At 32.7% G+C, this 9,047-nt stretch overlaps 1 pseudogene; it reads right to left on the bottom strand.

The window, feature by feature from the left end:
• Positions 1-4,374: 4,374 nt before the first annotated feature.
• LOC120077903 lies at positions 4,375-6,005 on the bottom strand (annotated as a pseudogene).
• Positions 6,006-9,047: the final 3,042 nt, after the last annotated feature.

The raw sequence follows: 9,047 nt of genomic DNA on the forward strand, positions 1-9,047 counted from the left end.
TGTGTACAAAATGTTTACAAACTACGAGACTCTGGGAGAATTAGGACACCAATCCCAACAGTCTTCTTATAATATTATTGGAAGATTTTTATTAGAAGATAAGTCACACATTTCATGAATATGTTAAGTCATTTACCTTAACCATACACATTCTCAACTAGCCTCGTGAATTACTAGAATTTCAGTATGATTTGAGGAAGTGGTCGTTATAGTCTGTTTCACCGATCGCCATGATATAACAGTTTTTCCATATGTGAACAGATAACCTGTTTGAGATCTAGCTTTGTATGTATCAAATAAATATCCAGAATCTGCATAACCAACTAGATAAAAATTTGATTTATTTGAATAAAAAAAATCCATATCGATTATTCCTCGGAGATAACGGAGTATATACTTAATTCCGTTCCAATGTCTTTTTGTAGGAGAAGAACTATATCTAGCTAATAAATTTATTGAAAATGTAATATCTAATCTTGTATTATTGGCAAGAGACATAAGTGCAACAATTGCACAAAGATATGGTACTTCAGAACCAAGAAATTCTTCATTATCTTCTCAAGGTCGAAATATATCTTTCTTTATATCCAATGAACGAACTTCCATTAGAATATTTAATGGATGTGTTTTATCCATATAAAATCTTTTCAAAATTTTTTCTATATAGGTTGACTAATAAATAAATATTTCATTTGTTAAATACTTAATTTGCAAACCAAAGCAAAAATTTATTTTTCCAAAATCTTTCGTCTCAAATTATTTCTTAAGATATTATATTGCCTTTGAAAGTACTTCAGGAGTTCCAATTATATTCAAATCATCAACATATACAGTTATAATAGCAAATCCTGATTGTGATTTCTTTATAAAAACACATGGACATATTGGATTATTTTGATATCTTTCTTTCAATAAATATCAACTCAGGTGATTGTACCACATCCGTCTTGATTGTTTCAATCCATATAGTGATCTCTGTAATTTTATTGAATATCATTCCTAGGAATTTGATGTATATGTTTCAAGTACCTTAAATCCTTATCAGATTCTCATATAAATATCATTATCAAGAGATCCAAATAAATATACTATGAATACATCCATAAGATACATATCCAAACTTTTATACATAGATAAACCAATTAAATATCTTAATAAAATTGCATCCACTACTGGAGAAACGTCTCCTCAAAATCAATGTCAAGTCTTTGTGAAAAACCTTAAGCAACTAGTCTTACTTTATATCTTATGGCCTTATTATTTTCATTTCTTTTCCTAGAAAATACCCATTTTTATCTCACGAGTTTAACACCTTTTGATGTTCAAACTACTGGTTCAAAAATCCGACGTTTTGAAAGTGAGTTTAATTCTGCCTCGATTACTTCTTTCCACTGAAGCATATCTTTTCTGTGTCGACATTCTTCAACAGACTTTGGTTCAGGATCCTCACTTTCAGATATAATATCAAGAGCAACATTATACGCAAATATATTGTCAATAATTACATTAGTTCGATTCCATCTTTTTTCTGTTATGATATAATTTATTGAAATCTCATTATTATTTTTAGGTATTTCACCTTTCTCACTAGTCATGTCGAGGATTTCTTTATGGGTATTTATATCATCAACCAAGTCTTTTTCACTATTAATTATTTTTCATTTTCGAGGATTTTTATCTTTGAAATCCACTGACCTACCACGCTTCTCGCGTATTCTAGACGCATTAGTGATAACTTGTTGTGTTGGGATATCAATTTTTTATGAAACATTTGTAACTGGTATATGTAACTTAGTTACTTTCTTTGCATCTATAAATGCATTTGATAATTGATTTTTTATATTTTGCAAATGAATTATTTTCTGAACTTCAAGTTCACATTGATCTGTATGGGGATCTAAATGAGACAACAATGATGCATTCAATATAATTTATTTTTCCAACTTTTTAATTCCTTCCCCTAATGTTGGAAATTTTATTTCATTAAAATGACAACCAACAAATCGTGTAGTAAATACATCACCCATCAAAGGCTCAAGATATTTAATAATCAATGGGGAATCATAATAAACATATATTCCTAACCTCCTCTGAGGACCCATCTTAGTGTTAGGGTTGATGCCCTAAAGTTTGTAGGGTCCTATAGTTTGTAAACATTGTATGAACAAATTTCATTTGTATTTCATTAAATATTTGATATTTTATTCATTGTCTATAAAATATGTGATATTTTAGTTGCATTAATCACAAACCAATAAACTAACATCCAAGGTTGTCATTGTAACTTAAACATGTATGTGGAGACATAAGGGTGGATCATGTTTAAGTGATAACCTAAATGGTCTATAGTAGATGGATAAGGTTGGTATCTTATTCTGGTAACACTACGAGTATGACCCGCTTTGTAGGTGTTACAATTGTTGTAAAGTACTACAAATGATCTGATCCTGATCATTCATGTATTAGACATGTGAGTGGAGATATTCTATACAAAGGAGTTTGTATAAGACCGAACCACGAAATGTTTAGTCTCGTTATATAACATCATTCATAATAAAAACTTACATTTCACCAGGATGATCATAGGTAATATAACCTGAATCCTGAATGAGTTGTGAACTCCTGCTTATGAGGGCGGTCCTTTGATTTGTATGGGTGAGAGTGGCCAGATCGCCGACTCAACAAGCCTACCATTTAGAGAATTCATTTGATTGGGGAGCTGGGAACACAACTACACAAGATGAAATTCACTCCTTCCCCAAAGTAGGGGTAAGTAGATAAATTGCTCTCTTAAGGGCTGATTCCAGGTCTTGAACAATGTGGCGCCACACCCTCTCCTGGTCCGAAAGAGGTTTGTCATAGTAAGACTATGATCTATTGTGCATTAAATAAATAAGTAGGAGTTAGATGTAACTATAGGAGCAAAACGGTAATTTGATCTAGCTGTACTTAAGAGCAATTTATGAAGGGTCATCATACTGTTGATTGGTTATATTCAATGAACACATAAATATATCTGTAGTGCGAAGAGTGTAGTTGTCGGTTTTTAGTGGAGTGCCCAATAGTTAACAGATGGTGAATAATGTAAACCAAAATAATCAGAGCCCACCACTCCTAGGTTCTCACCCCAAGAATACCAAGCTAGCATTATGGTTGTGTCCGGGTTGTGGTTAGAGAAATTCTTGAATAAGGTATTCAAGTTGTACGTGACTGTTCAAGGGAAAACGCGAAAAAAAGGTCCACGAAGTTGATATTCCTTGAACCCTTTCTTATAAAAGCATGCTATAATTTAATTTTAAATGCATATCTTTTGTATGTTTACTGTAAACTTTGTATTCGATAAATTATGGAATTTGGTCAATCCACTTCCGCTCAAGGTTCTCCTCACTAGAGTTCCCTCAATTGGTATCAGAGACAGGTTGTTGGTTTCTGATTCCAAATTTTATTCTTGTATTGAATTCGTTTACAGCACTGGTGGGTTTTATAATTTGCATTTTGTTTATGTGATAAACGTTTGTGGATGATATTGTTGATGGATGTTTTGGGATAGAACTCTCAGTTTAAGGCTTTAAATTTACAAAGTTGGTTTGTAAAGGGCCCTACATTTTTGGGCATTAAATATTGCAATCGAATCTATAAATTTATCAGTTTTTAGTCACTCGTGGTGTTCTGGAGGCTTCAAAGAAGGGTTGTAGACCGGTTTTTTTTTTTATAGAGAAGACGAAATAGAGGTTTCAGATCATGTAGCTAGAGCTAAACGATAGGGTAGATTTTGTTATGCAATCGTATAGCATTGTCTAAACGATCACATAGCTAATGCTACGCGATTGTGTAGAGTTTGCTACACGATTGTGTGGTGTTGGCAACATGATTGCATAGGCGCTCACTTACTGAACAATCGTGTGGTATTTTGGATACTTGATGCATGCTTGTGTGCTACATGATCGCGTAGACTATCATGCTCATTGCATAGTCATTAGCTATGTGATCACATAATATTACATACTCGACGCATAGCTGTTCAACGCATGTTGCGTTTGCTACACGATCAACTTCAAGGTGTTCTTTAAGGAGCGGTTCAGGTCGAGCGATTCATTACTTAGTTATATTTATATTATAAGTATAATATAAGGTTGAATGGTTTTAGGGAATGTATGGTATAGATTCATTACTTAGTTATATAAAAGCTATATATTAGTAATGAATGAACATTGCATGAAATATGACATTATCTTAGGTTAAATATAAATGTTATAATTGACTTATGTATGTCTAGCATGCAAGGATTAGTTTTAATTGTTTTATTTACTTATAATTGTTATATTAAATGAAATTAGAATTAAAATCAATAATAAAGAGTTGCATGCATACATATAGGATAACTCTTACTTATAATTATTTTAAAATATGATTGTTATATAATTGTTTTAAAATATATACCACATCACATGTATATGTATAAATCTCAAAAAAGCTAAACCAAACATTCGGGGGATGACTTTAGACATGAAGAGAAGTCCACGATAAGTAGTTGAGAAATGAATCTAAAAGGCCAATGATTTCAACTCCTCAATCAAAGAATCTAGATTTGAATATGAAGATCCGTCTTTCCCAACTGCCCTCTTCGCCTTCTTTGCAAGTTCTGTTGCTCTGTTTCTCATCTCTTCTCCCTCTTCTCAGCACCTCCGTCACCAGTTTCTCGTTGTAAAACTGCTCCGCCGCCACCGGCCACGTCACCATCGAAACCCCGGCTGCCACTCCTTCCAGTGTCGAATTCCACCCGCAGTGTGTCACAAAACCGCCCACTGAAGGATGATCCAATATCAAAACCTGCGGTGCCCATCCTCTAATGATCAGCCCTGTTCCTTCCATCCTCTGTTCGTACCCTTCTGATAGCCAATCTTTTTCATCTTCCTCTTCTTCCCCTTTACCTTTTCTGACAACCCAGATGAAATTTTTCCCGGAAGCTTCCAGCCCAATTGCAATCTCCTTCAACTGAGCAGAGTTGAATTTGGCCAAACTTCCAAAACAGACATACACTACCGAATTGGGTTTCTGGGAATCGAGCCATTTCAAGCACTCATGTTCATCAATGGCGGATTCTCTTCCTCTCTGCTTAGTTTCTTGAGTATCATTGTTGCATAATGAAAGTGGGCCAATTGGCCACGCCTTTCTTCCCAAGACATCTCTATAACAATCTACATACTCTGCTTCCAGCTCGTAAAAACTGTTCACAACAACTCCGTAGCAGTGCCATTCCGACTCTTTAACTTTGGTGATAATTTTGGTGAACTCGGTCTCGACATTCTCCCGAACGAATACGGGGAGTTTCATTTTGGTTAGCTTAATATCTCCGGGGAGATAAGGAATGGGAAAAGGCTCTGTATCTGAAGAAACATTCTTGTACGGCTCGTGAAGTCTCATGAACTCGGAAGCACATAGAGAGAAACAACTTGTGCCATGGAAAATGAGTCTGGGAATCCCTATTCTGTCGGCAAAATCGTTGGTCCAAGGGAACAACATATCGGACACGAGGCAATCGGGGCGATTCTTCTGAAGAGCCTCCTCAAAAGGGGCTTGAAGCAAGCTCACTGCTTGGAAGAATTTTGGGAGCAGATCCATGGATGGAATGGAGTCAGCATTTTCACAAGAATCTGGTAGGCCCGCTTCCGCAGAAGGGAATTTGAGGATGAGAAGCTGGATCAGTGAATTGGAATTGTGAAGTGATTTGGAGATGGAGATGGAATTGAGAGGGGTAGTGACGATGGTGATCTTGATGCCGCGAGAAGCAAAGAGTTTGGCCATGTCGACGATGGGAATCATGTGGCCGTGAGCCATGAATGGGAACATGAAGATGTGGAACTGTCGGCCTTCGCTGCCCATGGTGGAGGAATTATTGATATATGAAAGAAATGAGTTGCAGATACAGAGAAGATGGAAGATTTTGTTGGACAAGATGAAAATATGAAGAAGAAAGTTGGGATTTGGGAGAATTTATAAGAGGAGAAAGTGGATATATATGTAGGAAATAGAAAGCCAAATAAGAATGGTTCTTCAATGTCGTCTTAGTTGGTATAAAAATAATAATAATAAATAAAAATTATGTACAAAGGTTGTCCTTTTGTTAGATAATTAAATTTTCTTATGCACCATTTCCGAAGCTTATGTTTTTTTTTTTTTTTTCTTCATGGTCTCATGGCAATTGCCTTTTTTTCAATATATAATAATTCAATAATGGAATGTGTTAGAATGGGCTAGAGTTTAGGCATGTGCTAAAGAAAACTAGTTGTAACAATTATTTTATTTAAGAGTGTATATAGCTTCTTATAAGTTGGGTTGAAGGTTTTTTTTTTTTTTTTTGATAAACTCGAAAATTCGAATTGATTGGGTTGACAACCGAACCCAAAGAATGTCTCCAATCCAACCTAACCTAACCCTTAAAATTCGGGTTGGATTGGGTCAAGTTGTCGGTTATAACTTTTTTTTAATTAAAAAGATGTAAATATATACATAATACATGACTAATAACTAAAATCTCAATAAAATTCAAATGCTAAATATCAAATATTTGTGATATTTATTGCAAAACTTAAACAAAGACAAACATCATAATGATTTTAAAAGAGAAATACTGACAATTCATAAATTAATCAATACAAAGCAATGAAACTTTGATAAAGAGAAATACGTAGATACATAAATTAATCAAGTAGATACAGATATTATATATATATATATATTCGGGTTGGGTTGGTTTAATCCAAATATTTTTTAACCAACCCATGACCCAACCCAACCGAACAAAAAAAAAAAAGTTTAACCCAACCCAATCTAAGACAAAACTAACCAAATCCAACATTTACATTTTGAATTGGATAATCGAATTGTCGAATTATTTGAATATCCCTAATTTTATGTTTAGTTTTGTTTTACTATAGCACTAATTGCAATTCAATGTTTATAATAGTCAACTTACTTCTATTTCTAATAATTCCACTTGCCCACACCCTACTCATTGACTTCTATTATGTATTTAAAAAAATGAACCACCTTATTTATAAATATAGCAAAATGACACTATATAAATCGCGATAGACATTTATCAATGTCAGTATATCCCTAATAGATAATGACATTTTACTATACTTGAAACTATTTTCAACAATTTTACCATTTAAAATAATTTCACGTACTTCTATATATTCATTATTCTCCATAATATTTTTAAATAAAAAATTAAGTATAGTTTTAAAAGAAACAAAGATAGTACTATTAATGATTCGATACTATACCTTAAAAATCTTTGGCAAGAATTTATTTTTCCAAATTATTTAAGTATGTATTAGTTTATGAATAACTTGTTTCTATATTATTATTAGAATAATCATACTAAAAAATACAATCCATTAAATTGATATTTTAGCATAACTAAATAGATAAAACATCGATTATTATCTCTTGACAAATGGATTATGTACCACCATGATTATTGAACTTAAAAAAAAAAAAGTAATAATGTAAATTTCCATATTATTTAGTTCATCCAATAAATTATCAAATCATACTACCTCATCAAAGATATAAGTTTATTATCATTATTATTTTTTAATGAGATATCTAGAATTCTAGAACTTAGAGTAGCAAAAAAGGTTAAGGCGACGGTGAGGTATTTGGTGGAAGGTTCCCGGGTGATAATAGTGTAAGCACTTGCGTCACACTAAATTCCTATAAAATAAAAATCAATCTCCACCATACGTTATATTTCACAAAATTGGTCTGAAAATTCTTTGACTCCAGTGACGAACGCGCTTTCGACTTCTTCAACACAACCCTACGCATCTTTATATACATATACACACACTTTTTCTTTGGAAATATATTTCAAAAGGAATTAATTTACACCGGTAATCATTTTGTTTTTTATTTTAGATTTATTGAGAATCTCATTTTTAAAAAAATCAATAGACGTCATATTTTTTATAAGTTAGTTGAGTTATTCCTCCCATTGTTAATTAGTTTTGAGATAGAATCTCATACTTTCAAATATGATATCATAGTCTATAAAGTCCAAACGGGTATTCGGTCTAATAAAAAGAAGTTGTAATTTGATCAAGAATTGTGAACCCAAAAGAGACACCATCTTGAGGGGGCATGTTGAAAATCCCACATTTGAAAAATCAAGAGACCTCATACTCCTTATAAGATAGATTACTAAGTGGTGGGCTAAGAGACCTCTCTCTCCATAGAGGTGGAAGTAGTGTCTATTAGTTTAATTAATTTTATGAGTATTGTAAAACACTTAGGGAGTGTTTGGGGCATTGATTATGCTAAGAAATATTATACATTCATATTTTCTTTTTATTATTTGTTATAGTGTTTACTATTTCCTCCTCAAACTAAAATACTTTATACCTCAAACACATACTATAATAACCTAAATTAAAATAATTTAAACTCCAAACACAAACTATTATAATCCAACTATAATAACTTAGGATTATAATAACAACTCCTTGCTCCAATCCCCTTAGTGAGTAAGTGAAAATTTAGAATGAGTAGTTGATGTTGTATTGAGAAGATCTTATACTAGGTTTTGGAGAAACTTACTTGTAAATGTGATAGGAGCTCACATTCAGAAGAGCCTAAAAACTTGAGAGAAGCTTTATTGTCGAAATTAATGGAGGCGGGAGCTAAAACTTGGGAAAAATATGTTGGGAAAAACTTCTCACTTCTACCACAGGAATAAGTAGAAAAATAAAGGAGCTCCATGCCATTTTTATTATGTTTAAGATTTCTACATCATTTCCCTGTGCTTCTCTGCAACTCAATAGAACTATGTTGAATCTCTCTCTTTTTCTTTTAATATATATTTCATTAACAACTTTGTTTTTCTTCTTTATCTCTATATGTAGACATTTTTTTCAATTTTGTGCACCAATCCCTTATGTAGGTATGTTTTTTTACTTCTTTTCCCCACAACCCTAAGCTACTTTTTCTATTGTTATTTACTAAACTTCTAACTTTGCTTTAAAAAAAAAAAAAATAAA

Source organism: Benincasa hispida, chromosome 5, assembly GCF_009727055.1.
Source record: "Benincasa hispida cultivar B227 chromosome 5, ASM972705v1, whole genome shotgun sequence".
In the NCBI taxonomy this organism is placed as follows: Eukaryota; Viridiplantae; Streptophyta; class Magnoliopsida; order Cucurbitales; family Cucurbitaceae; genus Benincasa; species Benincasa hispida.